A 17,600-nucleotide genomic window follows, 5' to 3' on the forward strand; every position below is an offset into this window, starting at 1 on the left:
TCTGCAATCCAATAAGATCATGGCCAATCTGATCATGGTCTCACCTCCACCTGCCTGCTTTTTCCCCATAACCCTTAATTCCCCTACTATGCAAAAGCCTATCCAGCAACTCGGTTAACAATTCAACATAATAAGCTCTTAAAGGAAAAGGGTGGAGTGGAAACGAAATCACATAATCTTAATTCTGTCATGCAGTGGTTTTATTCATTCCCAGATTGCACCTATTACTGCATCTCCTTCCAATCCTTCTGAAATTAGAACTCTTCACATTCAGGATTATTAGCATTCCTTGCATAACTTAAGGGTCTTTGTTCACACTATGAAGTATTTTTACACTGAAGATGTTTAATAAGTTTGAATAGGTACATTTAATGTCAGGGAAATGTATACAATACACATCATGAAATGCTTTTTCTTCACAAACATCCACAAAAACAGAGGAGTGCCCCAAAGAATAAATGACAGTTAGACATTAGAACGTCAAAGCCCCCCCCAGCTCCCCCCTCTTAAACACAAGCAGCAGTAATACGATGATCCCTCCTCCTCCACCACCACCAACAAAGCATCTGCAAACCCCACCGAGCACTTAAGTGTGCAGCAAAGCATCAGTAAAGACACAGACTTGCAGTACCCAAAGACTACTTATTCACCCGGTAATTCAACATACCACGAGGCGCTCTCTCTCCCTAATAAGGGAAAAGGAGATGTCCCCGTTTCACAGTGAGAGGGGAGTCGTATCAAAAGCAACCTGCCGACTTATGGTGTTAAAAGTCTGTTGTGTCACTTTTTCCGAGCCCTGTGCCCAAACCTTTCGGGTCTCTAGGCACACAGCCAGGAGCCAGCTCACTGCTTTCGATCTTTCACCTACTCCCACGACACATCAGATGGTGGTACCAATCCGCCTGTGTCCAGAGCCACGAAAATCTGGAACCCTGAAGGCACTATAGTCTTTCAGGCTCTGTGGAAGATCGCAGATTACATACTCTGGTTATATTGTTTGATTTTTATCCAAACCTTGTATTTACCTAGTATGAGTATTCGTGTGGACATTTCTGAGAAAGAGGTTATATCTGCTGGGATGGCACCTATTGAAGTGAGATGATGTCAGGTCAGGAATCCTGATGACCTGAGCTAGCCTATGACCCTGATTACCACCATTCACAAGCTATTCACCCCCTGGAAGAAGCAGAGCATTTTGTCAGAGCTGGCCTCACTTAAAAATTCTTGTTGGGTTGAGAATTTTGGTGCAAGATTGAAGAAATGATTGAAATTCACCAGCTGAACCCAAAAGATATACATTTAGAATGGAATACGGCCAACCACTGGCGTTGCCAGTAATGAAGAGAGTTATCGATTCTTTAAGGGGGAAGTGAGGCAGTGGCTAGGGGAGGTGAGAGTAATTAGTGAATGAGATTGTCAGTGGTTCAGAGAGATGATGAACCTGCCATGGATTATGCAGAGTGCATATATCTAGCATATGAGGAGTATTCAGGGTTGATGATCCATTCTTCCTGAAAATGCTGAAGGAAGGCCTGAGCTCAGCCCTCTAGGAAGTTTTAGATTTGGTGATAGCAGTGGGATCGACCGATGCTGCAGTATTATCATACTGCAGGGAGCTAGACCAGAGGAGGGGGAGGAAAAATCGTAAAGCAGCTGTTCAAATTTCAAAGTACATTTATTAACAAAATACGTATGCAGTATACAATCTTGCGACTTGTCTTCCCACAGATAGCCACAAAACAAAGAGAATCATGAGACCTGTTCAAAGAAACACTGTCAAAGCTCTAACACACATAAAAAAGAACAAATTGTGCAAAGAGCATAAAAGAATGACAGACAGAGAATATAATACACCAAACCACAAAGTTATCAAAAGATTCTAGGGCATATTCAGTCTAGCTCAGTTCAGTCTAATCCAGTGTCATGTCTTTGTTAACTACAGGCTGCAGAGTCAGTCTGCCCTGATCAAAATTTGCTGTAGTGGATGTAGCTGCTGCAAAGATACAGATAACTTGCTTTGTGTGCCAGAATGGAATGGCAAAGGAGATAATATGTTTCAGCTGTGGTCTACGGAACCATAGTTGGAGACAGTGTTCAGAAGTGGAGTAAAGTGTGAAAGTCACTCACCAAAACAGGCAGGAATTACAACAACACCCTCTCTGGTCTCTGTACAACCAGATTATAGAGTCAATATAGAGGCTAGCGGCTGCCTCCATATTGAGTACTGGTCACCCATGGATGTATACAAAATGTTTTATTGAGGGCTGGCAAACTGAAATGTTAGTTGACACAGAGTCATCAGGGTTGATAATTGATCTACTCTTTCCATTGACTAAAGTGGTGATTTATATTACCAGTGCAAGAAGTGAAGCTATAAGGCTTGAGGGTAATGAGCCTCGAGTTCTTGAGGTAGAGCAAGTGCAGCTTTGGGTGTGTCCAAATAATGAAGGTACTGTCCTGGGGATAGACACTTCACATAAGGCAGGTGCTATCATAGATTCAAGAAAAGGAGAAATAAAATGGATAGGGCAGAGAGAGCAAGCATGTATGATTCCCAAAGCAGACAATATGGCTTACAGAGAGAAAGCAGCCCCAATGATTGTGAATCATGTCAGAAGGTCCCAAGGGAAGGGGTGAAACAGAGTGAAGAGTTGTTGGAAGTAGTGAAGTTGCCTGTGGACCTAGCAGTGATTGGGAATGAATGCAACAGAAAGAACATGAGACAACATAAATTGCAAGCTTGAAGGAAGAAACCACTTGAGCCAAGTTAGTAAGGTTATATGTGAGTGTAAAGGACTATGGTAACCAAGTTAATACACTGAGGGACGGAGCAAAGCAGCAGTGGCATATTGCTAGTTGAAGGAAGTCAAAAGGAGAGAAAATAGTCTTCCAACAGCCAAGTGACCAAGTCATAGTAAGCCAGCCACTTGAAAAGTTGTAGTTTAATCCTAGGAAGATAGCATAAGTGTTGTGCTCAGAAGGTTTATCTCAAAATAATCAGTAATCAAGCCAAAGCATTGAAGTAAGCAATTTTGAAATAGTATTGACTTTAAGAGTGTAAAATGTGATGTAGCTTTGGATTTGTGAGCTTTTACTAACAGTGTCCCCAGAATGATGACTGATTGTTATGCTGGATAAAGACTTTTATATCATCAGCTTCAGTGTCTTTTGTCTTTGATCATGATCTGACTTTGATCATGGTCACAACACTCCTATTGGGCAGTAGATACAAAAGCCTGAATCACCAGGCTCAAGGACGGCTTCCATACATCTGTTTAAAGACTATTAAATAGACTATTGCATGTTGAAATGGACACTTGACTTCATAACTCTCTGCCTACACTGCACTTACTCTGTAACTGTAACTAACTATATTCTGCATTCTCTTATTGTGTTTTATTCCTCCTTTTTACTACACCTAGGTACTGAAATGATGAAGTGATTTGTCCAGACAATGATTTACAATGATTTGACAAGTAAAGTATTTCATTGTACCTCAGTATATGTGATGATAATAAAACAGTATATTAATTTACATTAATAAGGATAAAAGGCCCAAAGTTAGAGCTTTCATGGATTAACAACAAAAACATGTGTGACACAAAACAAAAGGAATAGAATTTCAATAAATTATAATTTCAAACACCAAAACAAAGAAGGCATTCTAAAATAGAAATTAAAATCATTATAAAGGAAATACTTATATTCTAATGTATAGACTAATTTGTTTTATAGGTATTCTGAATTAATTTCTACGCTCCAGTACTTATCAATAATATCCTGGAAATAGAACCAAGGCTCCTGTTAATAGAAGTATCTATTCCCATTGAAAGAATGTTTCATAAAATAAGAGTAACAAATAATTTACATCATATGCTCCAAGGAATCCCATCCAATGATTGAATCCCATCCCTTCATTTAAACCCGCTGCCTACTTTGTTACTGGTGAACTAAACTTGAAAATGGAATTGTTAAAGTATCCCTATGGATGGCTATGAATGGGAAATGAAGAGCCTCATCAGCAATTATTTTCGAAACAAAAACCACAGGGCAAAAGAAAAAAATTGACTATCCATAGCCGAGTCAAACTGATTTAGGAAAAATCTCAGTTAACTGGATCATACTGTCAGAGTTGTCTAAGAGAGTTCCAGCCCTCAGCTGCTTGATTAGAAATGCATAGTTTGGATCATTTACAGTGTAAAAAGAGTGAGGATTTTCAAATGAATCCAAAATCCTTTTGTTGCTATTGCCAAGGCACAAACGTCACCTTTCATGCAGACCATGGATGACATGGGCAATCTACCTGCCTGAAATAAATCACAAACCATAATGAAAATTGATCCATGTGTGGAGGCGAAATGTAGTTTTCTCCCCCTCTTCTTTTCTTAGTATATATTCGGTACTCAATTTCACCAACTTAAGCCAGTAAATCGGTCTTATTATGAAGTAACACTAGAGAGGAACTAAGAAAAAAATCAATGAAAGGAGTGTTCAGATACATTTTAAATCTCTTTTTTTTGGTACCATGTTTTACGTGTCAGTAACTCAGTCATGGGAATTTCTTCTTGGAGTCAGGCAGACCTTAGTGAAAGAAAAAGTGGATGAAAGATAAACAAAGGGAACTTTTCTATTTGTTCCCAGTAAGTAAACAGGACTGCATTAACAAGTGGGATGAATATTTATTCTACCAGACATCACTTTACAAAGTCTTTATAAAGTCAGAGTTTATTGTAATACGCACAAGTACATGTGTACAAGATCAAATGAAAAACTTGCGAAGATTTTGCGAAGACTTTATAATACTTTGCTTCTTGAAGTTATTCAGTACTTTGAGCAATCGAATGCAAGGAGAAGATTAAATTTTATGAACACATTGTAATTAACGGAAAAAGTATGAAGGTCATTGTATCCTAATCTGCCATTGGAAAATAAATTAATCACATTTCTTTCTTTATCCCGAAGCAGGGTCCCGGCCTGAAATTTCAAATGTTTATTCATTTTCATAGATGCTGCCTGAACTGCTGAGTTCCTCCAGCAGTCTGTGTGTTGCTCCGGATTTCCAGCATCTGCAGAATTTCTTACATTTATGATTTTTTCTTTATAGTTTGTTAACACATCTTTTGTCATCTACAGCTGTAATGAATTGGCCTGAGGTTTATTTTGCATTCCATAATATATTTAAAATGTTAATTATGTGGATAACCTTTTTTAGGTCAATGTCTAATGCAATGATTTGACAATAACAGCAACTTGAGTAATATTCTAGAAATTCACTACTTTTTTGATTTGAACAATAAGGCTTATCATAATTTATATGGAAGTGAAATTCTACATTGCTTCAGTACATGCCTCTATATCTCTAAAATAATGCTTTCTCTGTTTTTGATACTGCAAACAGGAGCTCAGTAGACAAATCCCATAACAATTTTAAATCCTGTTTAATTGTTCAATTCTAAGTATAGCAACCTGCTTAAAGTAATATCTCAGTTATGCCCATCATACCATGTCTTTGTGCTGGATTTTTAATTCACTCAATCCATTTCTTACACATTGCATGCTGGAGAATAAATTCTTAATTAACTAAAAGCCATAATGAGTCTTTGGACTTTAATACTCCTTTTATTATTTTGCTTAACTTAATACATATATATATATATTTATCACTTCTGCTCTAACCACTTAATTAAGTATTTGTTTCGGTTAAGAATATTCATATGTGTTTGTGAACTGAAATCAGCATTTACTTGATCTTTATTATTTTGAGATTTAGCATGATAATTGGCCCTTCCGGTCTAATGAGTCCATGTTACAAATTCCACCAATGTGACCAATCAACCGAATGTCTTTGGAATGTGGGAAGAAACTGAAGCACCCAGAAGAATCCCATGAAGTCCCAGGGAGACGTACAATCACTTAATAGAGAGTGGTAGAATTGGCACTGTAATAGTGTTAACTAACTGCTATGGCACTGCACCTCCCACAATTTTGATTTTCTTTAATTCCTGAAAATGTGCTTTTCACTCTTAAACTTCACAGATGCTTCTCACCATTTATCATGTTTCTTTTCAACGTCCAACTGATTCTTTTATTTGTACTTTGACCTCGGCTTGGAAAAGGTGCAAACATCCCAGCAGCTATGATATGACTCACTTTTGGGTTTTGCTCTTGTATCTTAGTATATGTGGTTCAACATGCTGCACAGTGATCTGAAATGACTGCACTCATTGATTTTTCATAGTTAATTATTATCATATATGCAAAGATGCAGTGAAAAGCTTGCCTAACACACTGTTCATGGACAGCAGATTATTACACAGTGTATTGAGGAAAAACAGGATAAAATAACAACAATGAACAAGAAAATGTAGCAGCTACAGAGACAGTGCATTGCAGGTGACAATAAGATACAAAGCCAGAATAGGGTAGATTGTGAGGTCAAACTTCCATAGATTTATTTCATTGCCTTTAAAACAGGGTGGAAGCTGCCCTTTTTAGGAAGAGAGAGAATCTGCAGTATGCTGAATGCCGGGTGTAACGCAAAGTCTTTGGGGTAACTGCAAGTCTGTGTCTTTGCTATTGCTTTCCTCACGCTTGAGTGCTCAGAGGCGTGTGTTGATGCTTGCTTTTTTTTTGCCGGTAGGGGGGACAGTTGCTCACTGCTGCTTCCGCGCAGGAGGGATTGAGATGTGGGGGGGGGGGGGTTCTTTGGGTTCTTACATTTATCTGTGGTTCATTCTTTGGGGCATTTCTCTGTTTTCATGGCTGTTTGCATAGAAAAAGAATTTCAGGATGTATATGGTATACGTTTCTCTGACATTAAATTGGACCTTTGAACCTTTAGTTTACTGAGGCAGCAATAAGTATAGACAGAGCCCATAGAGGGGTTTGAATGGTGTTCTGAGCTAAGTCCACAATGCTTTCTATGGCAATTAGCAAGGGTCGATGAGGGCATTCCAAAATTCTTTAGTCTCCTCAGGACATAAAGGCATTGTTAATATTCTTGGCTGTTGTATCTATATGATCAGACTAGGGGAGGCTGTTGGTGATGTTCTCTCCTGGGAATCTGGAGCTCTCAACACTGTTGATGTAAACAAGAGTATGTGCACCCCTCCCCAAGTCTTTTCTTTTGCTGACATTCATAAACCCTTTCCACGGATGCTGTCTGAACTGATGAGTATTTCTTGCATTTTCTATTTTGATCCCAGGATATCTTATCTTAATACCATTAGCAGGCTACCAAATGTCACCAGTTTTACTGCTTTTCCATGCATAAGTATTATATATCTCAAGGAAACATTCAACCCTTTGCAATAGGTGAGTTTGTATTAATTTTAATAATAGTTTTGAATAGAACAGTTTTTATTTTTACTTCATTATTTAGTATCCCCTTTAGTATTTATTATTTATATACACAGAGTATTTTTATTTAAAGCAATTCATATAATGTTTTGATTTGTATCTTATACTTAGTTTATTTTAATTTTATCCCCTTGGATCCAATTAGAAATTCATTATTTATTTAAATGGTTACTTATTTATTGCTGTTGGTTTGTATAAAATATTTAATACCTCATTCCCTTCTGGACCAAATTCCCATTTTCCCTATGTTTACGAATGCATTCATTGTGCTATGGGATGAAATTTTTCCTCTTAAACTATTGTGGAAAGCTGGAACTTTCCCAAAAGAGCCATGAATGTTCAAGCACCGAATACTTTGGATCAATATTGGTGAAAGTGATTATTACCAATGGCTATTTGACATTAGCATGGGTGTGGTGGGACAAAATGCCTATTTCTTTGTTGTATGATTCTACCTTGAATATTTAACATTGATTCATTGCTGCTTTGTTAGGCACACTTATTAAGGAATGAACAACAATTAACTGAGGCGACAATAAACCTTAATGTTAAGCAATTGCGGAAAAGGTTTGAGAGAATAAGAGGGCTATTCCTTTTCCAACACTCCTGAACAAAGATGGAAAGGTTGTCTTATATGCAAATTTTATTAATACCTGTCATTAAGATTATATAGTGAAAACAGGCAAAAGAAGACTAATTATGCAGTAAGATTCAATGGAATAGTATCTGATTAATTGTCAAAATGGCTATTCTAATCTTACATGAATTGTGACTTTTTTCTGTGTAATTTGAGACAGCCTGTGGGTAAGTTCAACACAAAACATCTACAGGAAACTGATAATCTAATCCTTATATATCCTGCCTCAGTTTGCTTCCCACTGACTTGGAAAAATAAGACTGAAAACAAAGATCACTCAAGCTTTGAAAATAGCAACTTGCACAGATAATGCAGTTGGAGGTGGGTTATTTAATCAGCATTGCTGACAACCAAAAACAATACAGTTCATTAACAAACCTGAAAAAAATTAAAAACTTAGTCCTGCAAACTATATACTGAACCAATCAATGGCCTACGATTGAACCTATTAATATATGAATATGATAAGTATCTGTCCTTGAATGAGATTAAAAGTTGTAATATATGCAGGAAGAATTAGGTTATTTACTGGAGTTTGACAAGCCTTATGTTGCTAATAACATGGTATGTTTTTGGATATTCGTTCATTTTTCAGAACATGGCCATTACCAGTAAGACCAGTTTTATTACTTATCCTTGCTTGGCCATTTCAGAATCAATCACATTGTTGTGGGTTTGTGGTAACATGAACGCCAGAGCTGAGGAACTGTGTTTTGCAGAAGTTAAGCACAGGGCCTATTCTCTCATACCATATACTTCAGTGAATATTGATAATGACTCAGAGCTCAGGGCCTTAATGTCTGAAGTTAAGTAACCATGATTCTGGAGTAAATGTGATGTAGTCTTTTAGATTAGCTCCATTTCAGCAGATAGCTAGTTTCAGATAATATACAAGAAGGAGGTGAGAAAGTCTGAGAAAAATATCAGAGGGATGACACAGCTTTATTTGAAAATAATCTGCACAGTCTGCTAGTTAAGATTATGTTTTGTATGCCATCATGTAGCTGAGGAAAGATGGAGACATTTTTTTTTCCAGACAGCCTAATTTGAGAAGAGTGACATCCCTAATGATTGATGCATTCAAAGGCAGTAGCGAATCAGAATCAGGTTTAATATCACTAACATATGTTGTAGAATTTGTTGTTATATGGCAGCAATACACAATAATAAAAACTGTAAATTGCAGTAAGAACTTTATATATATATATTTAAAAAGTTCAATTAAATAGGTAGTGCAAAATGATGAATAAAAATCAGTGAGGATTATCATGTTTATAGGTTCACTGTCCATTCAGAAATCTGATAGCAGAGGGGAAGAAGCTGTTCTAGAATTGTTGAGTGTGTCCCTTCAGGCTCTGGCACCTCCTACCTAAGGGTAGCAATGAGTAGAGGGCATATCCGGGTGATGGGGGTCCTTAATGATGGATGCCACCTTTTAGAGACATCACTCCTTGAAGATATTCTGGGTGCTGGGGAGGCTAGTGTCCATGATGGAGCTGACTGAGTTTACAGCACGCTGCAGTTTATTTCGATCCTGCACAGTGTCCCCTCTGTACCAGATAGTGATGCAGTCAGTTAGAATGCTTTCCATGGTACATCTTTAAAAATTTATGAGTGTCTTTGGGAACATACTGAATCTCCTCAAACTCCAAATGAAATATAACTGCAGTCATGCCTTCTTTTTTAACTGCGTCAATATGTTGGGCTCACAATGGATCGTTAAAGACATTGTTTGTCCTTCTCATCACCGTCTGAAATTCTGCTAACAATAATTGTGTCATCAGCAAATTTATAGATGGCATTTGAATTGTGCGTAGCCACTCAGTCAAGGGTGTAGAGAGAATAGAGCAGAGGGCTAAGCACACATCCTTGAGGTGTGCCAGTGTTGACTATCTGTGAGGTGGAGATGTTATTTCTGACCTGCTCAGACTGTGGTCTTCCAGTGAGATGTCGAGGATCCAGTTGCAGAGGGAGGTACAGAGGCCCAGGTTTTGGAGCTTTTTAACCAGAACTGCAGGAATGTTTGTGTTAAACACCGAGCTGTAGTCAATAAATAACAGCCTGATGTAAGTATTAGAGTTGTCCAGGTGATCTAAGGCAATGTGAAGAGCCAACAGTTTACATCTGCTGTAGACCTATTGTGGCAAAAGGCAAATTGCAGTGGGTCCCGGTTCTTGTTTAGGCAAGAATTGAGTCTAACCATCACTAACCTCTCAAAGTACTTCATCACTGTAGATGTGAATGCTACTGGCTGATAGTTGCCCAGTCCCTGCTCTTCTTTGGCACTGGTAAGATTGTTCCCCTATGGAAGCAGGTGGGCCAATGAAAAGTCAGAAAGTACACCATGGTTAATGCTGTTCCCTACATTTTGCTTGGCTGATATAAGATGAACATTATGTGTTTTACACTTCTCACCCTCAAAACAGAGGTCCTCTCTGGTACGATACTGTGTTCAGACAATAAATGCCAACTCAAGCCAATATGGACTGCTTACCATAACTTAGGCTACCTCTCAATTTGTTAATTTTGTAATTTACCATTGTCCTCAATATAACAACGAAGCCTTCTGATTCACTGTTGGAGCAAATTTTTAAAGATCAAGACCCAGATGCAATGTAGCTCATTATCTACCCAGCAACAATGATACCTATCCTCCTGAATGTTTCTCAGACATAGACTACCTGCAGCTGCCATTTCAAAACACTGGTGATATATTGCCATCAATATATCCCCACAAAATGTTCCACATCCACTGGATAGATAAGCAAAACATCAGCATCCTCTCCCAGTCCAATACTCCTAGCAGAAATGTTTCAAATACCTTTACTTGTTTGCATCATTTTTCAAATGCCTGACAGCAGACTAAGAAAGCAGATGATCTAATCCAAGTCCATCTAGGCAAGAGATAATAAAGGGAATGGAGGAAAAGCTTTAGGAAGGTTCTTAAATCCTCCTGAAAAAAGTATAATTCATGGAATCAGAATCAGTTTTAATATCTCTGGCATATATCATGAAATATGTTGTTTTGTGGAAGCAGTACATTGCAATACATTATTTTAAACAACTACAAATTACAATAAGAAATATATAGTGGATTCCAGTTAGTTGGTCATTGGTTAATTGGGTCAGCCACTTATTTGGGATAACTCTTAAAGAACAAAATCAAATCATGGAAATAGCAAGGACTCCCTTTATTTATTTGGGACATTACCCTGCTTAATTAGGACAGGAGGCTTTTGCTGAACAATTTCTAACAAACATTAGTCTCAAGGCACTTGTGTGGCTGTTGGACACTACACTATACTTAAAATGAGCAGAGCTTAAATAGTGACAGTTTCATACGTTTCTGTTAAAAAATTAGTGATCTTTGTCAGTGACAGCTGTTGAGAAAAAAGCAGTAAGACAATTCAGAACTGTTTTGCACAATATGGTTTCAATGTGGTTTGGAGAAACCAGAGATGGCCGGAGGTGAAATTGAAAAAAATCACTACATCAACAAGTTAAGGACTATGAAGAATTTGAAGGCATTGACAATCATCTTGAATGTTACAATAAAAATGGTATGGGGGATTATATAAAAATAATCCATTATCAGCACGAATAGTGTCTGCACTGATACTTTTCATTTATAATCAATCAAAATAACATGACTGCATTTATACATTTCTGTTGAAAATCATTAGGAACTAGTACACAGTTTTATACGTCTGTAGTGTTCCAATTTCATTTACATTCATTGTTTTTACTCAGTTAAATGGTAGTTTATTTGATATATCTTTTTAAACTCTTTCCATGAAATTTCAGCTAATTGAAAAGTTTTATGGGAAGGCAATGAGAACTTTGAACCCATGCTTTGGGGAAGAGCAGTGTATTTGGGGCACACCATCTCCTGAGCTATCCACCTGCCCAAACTGCCAAGAAATTCCTACCTATAGTTCACAAGTCCAACATTGGCCTCATTAACAATTTCAGATCTTCACTCTGAGGGTATTTTTGGATAGAGTAGCAGCATTAACATAAACTTATCATCTTTTATTAGAAATGGGGAATGTGAGGAAACTAACATTTTTTTTAGTTTGCAGAGAGACTGGAAAATGGTGAAAAAAATAAACAGTTTACACTATCAGCTTGAAGTATTAGTTGTTTTTCTTTCTGTAGATGCTGCCTGACCTTTTTCAGTATTTTCAGCCTTTATTTCAGATTTTTGGTATCTATAATTTACAGTTTGTTAAGTTTACTAAAAATAATAGGTTTTCAGATACTTGTTTTTCAACATTCTGGGTCATTAATTTTATTTTACATAACTGCCATGAGGGGAATTGAACTTACAATTTTGGATAATTAGTGTAACGTCCAGTAATTCAGCCATGGCAATAACACTATATTCAATTATACTTTATGGAAACAATGAGTCAGAAACAAATAATATCAGTTAGAGGTCTCAAGATATGCTTTGAATTTTTACTCATATGATACTGAGAGCAGAAGTCATGCATTAATATGCTTCAGAAGATAAAAGAAACATATTTTTAAATTGTCCACATCCTGAAGTGCAAAATGAGGGCAGAATGATCCAGTAGAATGCAAGCCCCGGAAGTTGGTGTTGAGTGTTTTTTCAATGTGTTAATATTCAGCTACAAGATTTGCAGAACTATTTCAAGCTCTCAACCAAATAGACAGAGCTGATGTGATTATTTTTATAGTTCATTTTTTTTCTATGTTTGGGAGGTCTTTCTGCTCAGCTGTTCCATTCCAGCTCTCAAAGCATTGTTAACAAAAATAAAGATGGATAAGAATTAATGATTGGCTTCATTATTTATCACATGCACAGTAAAGCATTGAAACTTACATTGAAATGCAGCATTGGTCAAATCAAATCAGTGAGGATTGTGCTGAGACAGCCTGTAAGTGACACCAAGCTTCCAGCTCAAATAAACCACGTCCACAACTTACTAACCTGTGAACTATACATCTTTGTAATACAGGAGGAAATCAGGGCACCAAAAGAAACCCCATGGTCATGGAGCAAATATACAAATTCCTTTCAGACAGCTATGGGAGTCAAACCCTAATCCGAGATTTTTGGCACTTTACATCAATTGTGCTAACCTCTATACTATTGTGCTACTCCTTCCTTTCCTCTGAAACCTCTTCTGTAATCAATCCCTTTCCTCTGCAACCTATTCACTCTCACATGCTCATTAACTACTCCAATTCTAAAATCATCCAGTTACACTTGGGGTAAATTAATCGACCATATAGGAGTGCATAACTGCTCATCAATTCCACTTCTGAAAGGGGCATTGCAAACATAGCATTTGATGGATTGTGGAATTGGAAAGATAAAACAAAGTAGCAACAGACATTTGGAGTATGGACAGTTTGGAGTTACAAAGATGTAAAGTAAGTTAATTTTCTGCTTTTTGATGTGAAGGAAGAGTCTTTCAGTGACAATGGGGCAGTGAAGCTGGAGATCACTAATAAGAAGATTGGTGAAAGGACCAAGGTTCAGTTTAAGTAGCTTAATAACCTTAACAGAACAGGAAGGTTGAGGACAGTGGTATCCAATGGCCCCAGAGCCTCAAGATGTGATTTGACGGTTGGATTGGTGGGGAGGTGGCACTGTGAAAGAGATTGATAGATGTCTGCTTTAGGGATAGAATGGGTGATGAAATCAGAGAGCTACATGATAGAATCTCAGCAAACCTTATAATAATAGGAATCCCAACTGTTGAAGCTTTGTTTACAATACATTTCTCCTCCTCTTCTTCTCCATCATCATCAGTAACAGCAACAGCAACATGAGAAGTGCATCTCTGTATCCTAATTTTTGTTTTCTCTGATGGTCTAAGCTATGAGATTGTGCACCACTATTCAGAATATGACTCATAGAAACCATCTGCAGATGCTCTCTGGTGCATTCTGAAGGCTATTCTCTAGATTGTCGAGACAACTGAAGCCACCTTCAACTGCGGATGGACTTGTTCAAGGGTTTCTTGATACCATTGCCCACCTGGTTCCCAATAGCTTTCTGCACAGGGTGCCATCATCCTATTCATCATATACGCTGCTGTGCAGTGCAAAGAGATTTTGACGACAAAACTGACAGAAGATAAAGGCATCATGACAGCTGACAGGGATCTTGCCCACACCTGTAGAAATATCTTCTTGTATTTAAACTGCTGCTGTACAATGACATCATGAAGTGTTTTAGAGTCAATTTCCTCTCCTTCATGATGTTGTGGTACATTTTACACTCAATGATAATCTGCATTTTAATGAAGGTGGGGAGGGGTTGTCAGTACACAATCTAATATGCTCAGGTTGAACACTGAAGTCAACAGGTTTTTAGACATTGATATTTTCAGCAGAATTAACAGTCCTTTTTCCCTTTTGTTATCACCTGTCCCCAAACCTATGCTCTCAGGCCGCTTAAAATCTAGCTCAATACAGCATTTAGATTTTAGGATATGTTAATAGGCCATTTGTGGTGTATCTATCGCTCTGCCCCAATTCACTGCATCCATTTACTTGTTCCATATAAAGGGCCAGTAGAGCTCACACTCCACACCAAAGAGGCAGCTCACAGAATGGCCTGACAGCTTATGACATTTCACTGCTTTCAAACATTTTGAACAGCGTGTAATTGTGTTTAATGAGCATTTAAAACTAATCATGCACATGCAGTTAATTACATAACTTAAAGAAAACATCTTAAATAATTAAAAAAAAACTAAAATTAAAATGACCATAATTAATTAAAATATACAAATGAATCAAAATGACTTAAGCATTTGCCTTTTTCACAAAATCTGTGATATTTTACAGATGAGAAACACAAGAGATTCTGCAGATACAGGAAGTCCAGAAAAACTCATACATGCTGAAGGAACTCAACGGGTCAGGCCAGTTCTGATGAAGGGTCTTGGCCTGAAATATTGTCATCTTATTCCCCACCATAGACGTTGTTTGACCTGAGGAGTTCCTCCAGCATTCTGTGTGTTGCTTTGCCTTTCAAATCAATAGGGCTACCATTCATTTGACAGCCATCTCCCATGTAATGCTGAGGACTATCCTCTCTTGTCTCTCTAGGACTCTATGTCAAATCCAGCAACAGAGTGAAAGGCCACATGCTCTGACACCTGGTCTCCACCTCATCTTTAGCATCCATCTTTGGCTGAGCACGTGTTACTTGCAGAACTGTTGATTATTAGCTCACTCAGTTTGGCCCAATTTCACAACAGTTAATGAAAATTATTTGCATTAACATAAGATGGTCGGCTGTAATTAGCCGCTGTTGAAATCTGCAGCATGCATTGCAAGCACTTCAACTACTTCCAGAGGGGAATTATTGATCATGGTTAATTATACAGAAAATGAATAAACTTATCACATTCCACAAAGCACTTTAGTGAAACATTACCATTGGTTTAAAATGGTTGTGGCAATCTTAAGAAAGTAATATCATCTAATCAAAAGCAAATGACGGCAGGTATCTAATTCTGTTGAACAATAATCAATGTTGAAATTTTATATTTGTTCTAAATAAGTTTTCAAAAATTGAAACATTATCAGTCCTCTATCAAATACAATCTCTAATACACAGCAAAATATTTAATATAAGAAAGCAGAAAGCTTTCAGAAGCAAGGATTGATTTGTATAATTTCCATACTTTGTCCATTACCCTCAATTTCTGCATACAATCTGTTCAATGTGGATCCATTTCAATAAGTTCAGTAGAATCTATTCACGTATTTTTAACTAATGCTTTTACAAGGATGATGCAGGTGACTTCTTTGTGTTTAGTTTATGTGCTTCATAATTTTCAGCTTAGAAACATAGTTAAAGGATTTGCAGGATTTTTAGCTTGAGTTTTGCAATCAACTGACTTATAGTAACATCAACAAAAAACCAAACAGCCACTTTATTATATATTTACTAATTCTCCTTTGACCTCTCCCATTAACAAAGCATTTTTGAGCACAGAACTGATGCTTATTTTTTTGTTCTCTGTAAACTCTAGAGACTGTTGATCTCCCAGGAGATCAGCAGTAACTCAGATACTCAAACCACCCCATCCAGCGCCAACAATCATTCCACAGTCAAAGTCACTTAGATCACATTTCTTCTTCATTCTGGTGTTTGGTCTGAACAACAACTGAACCTCTTGACCATGTCTTTATGCATTGAGTTGTTGTTACATGATTGGCTGATTATATTTTTGCATTAACTTTGCTAGGTTGCCCTGGTAAAATACGATGACACATTGTGGGCAGCTTGCAAAACTTCTCTGCTTCTCCTGTAATTTCCGTTTAAGTAACGTATCTTTGAACCACCTTAACAAATTAGTGATTTCACGACCTTCTGAAGGATTTGATGGGCTGACCTCTTAAACATGCAGGTACAGCAACTTAAGCTGACAAAGCTATAACATCAGGGCTAAAAGAAAGGGAGGAGAGGAGGATCTCAATCTAGACTAAAACACTTGTGAATGAAACTTCCTCTACCTAGCTTCTTGCTTGCAAATGTACAGTCACTGGAGAACAAGAGTGAGGACATAAGGGCAAATAAGGAATTGCTGTTTCAAGGGAAATGAGGAATTTATGTGTTCTGCTCTTCACGGAGACATGGCTCATTCTAGAACACCAGATATATTGGTAAGACAGAGAGCTTCTCGATACATCAGATGGACTGGACTGCTGATTTGGAGAAGGCAGAAGGTATTTCATGATAAACTTTTTGTGGTGCTCAGACACAGCGGTCTGTGTCACTCTCTTGTTCTCCCAACCTGGAACATCTAATGATTAAATGCCAATTATTCTACTTACCAAGAAAGTTCTCCTCTGTGATCCTGACTTGATTTTACTTACAGCTGACACCTTTTAAATCATTGTCAGGAACTTCAATCATACTTAGTTGAAGAAAGCTCTGCCCAATTATCATCAACATGTCCCCTGCAGCACCAGGAGTCCCAACACACTCAATCACTGCTATACTACAATGAGGAATGCCTATTATTCCATGTCTGGACCACATTTCAGGAAATATGATAACTTGACTGTCCTCCTCCAATCTGTAAACAGAGGCTAAAGCAAGGCTCCTGAAATAGAGACAACAATGAGGTGGTTGCAGGAGGAAGAGGAACAGCTATAGCGTTGCTTTGAGACAGTGGACTGGGTCATGTTCAGTGAACCAATAGAGGATCTGAATGAATACACCATAGTTGTCGTGGACTTTATAGGAACAGTGGTGGACAAACATGTGCCCACAAAATCAGTTGGAATCTTCTCCAACTAGAAGCCCAGGTCTGATGACCAAGTAAAATACAAAAAGTCTGGGTATAATCTTCAGAAAGCCATCTCCCATGCAAAGTGGCAATTCTAGTCCAAACTTGAATCACTGAATGATGCTCAACAAATTTTGGCAGGGCTTGAATACTATCACTTCCTACAAAGTAGAGCCACACAGCATAGGCGATGTGCTGTCTTTACGACAGTTATTTAGTTTATAATATTTTCGCTTAGTAATTCATTCAATAGTATTTTCTAGTTAGAATTAGAAGTGTTTAAAGTATATTCATTGCATGTAAAATATATCGGCATG

The sequence above is a fragment of the Hypanus sabinus genome, chromosome 14, assembly GCF_030144855.1.
Source record: "Hypanus sabinus isolate sHypSab1 chromosome 14, sHypSab1.hap1, whole genome shotgun sequence".
NCBI classification, from domain to species: Eukaryota; Metazoa; Chordata; class Chondrichthyes; order Myliobatiformes; family Dasyatidae; genus Hypanus; species Hypanus sabinus.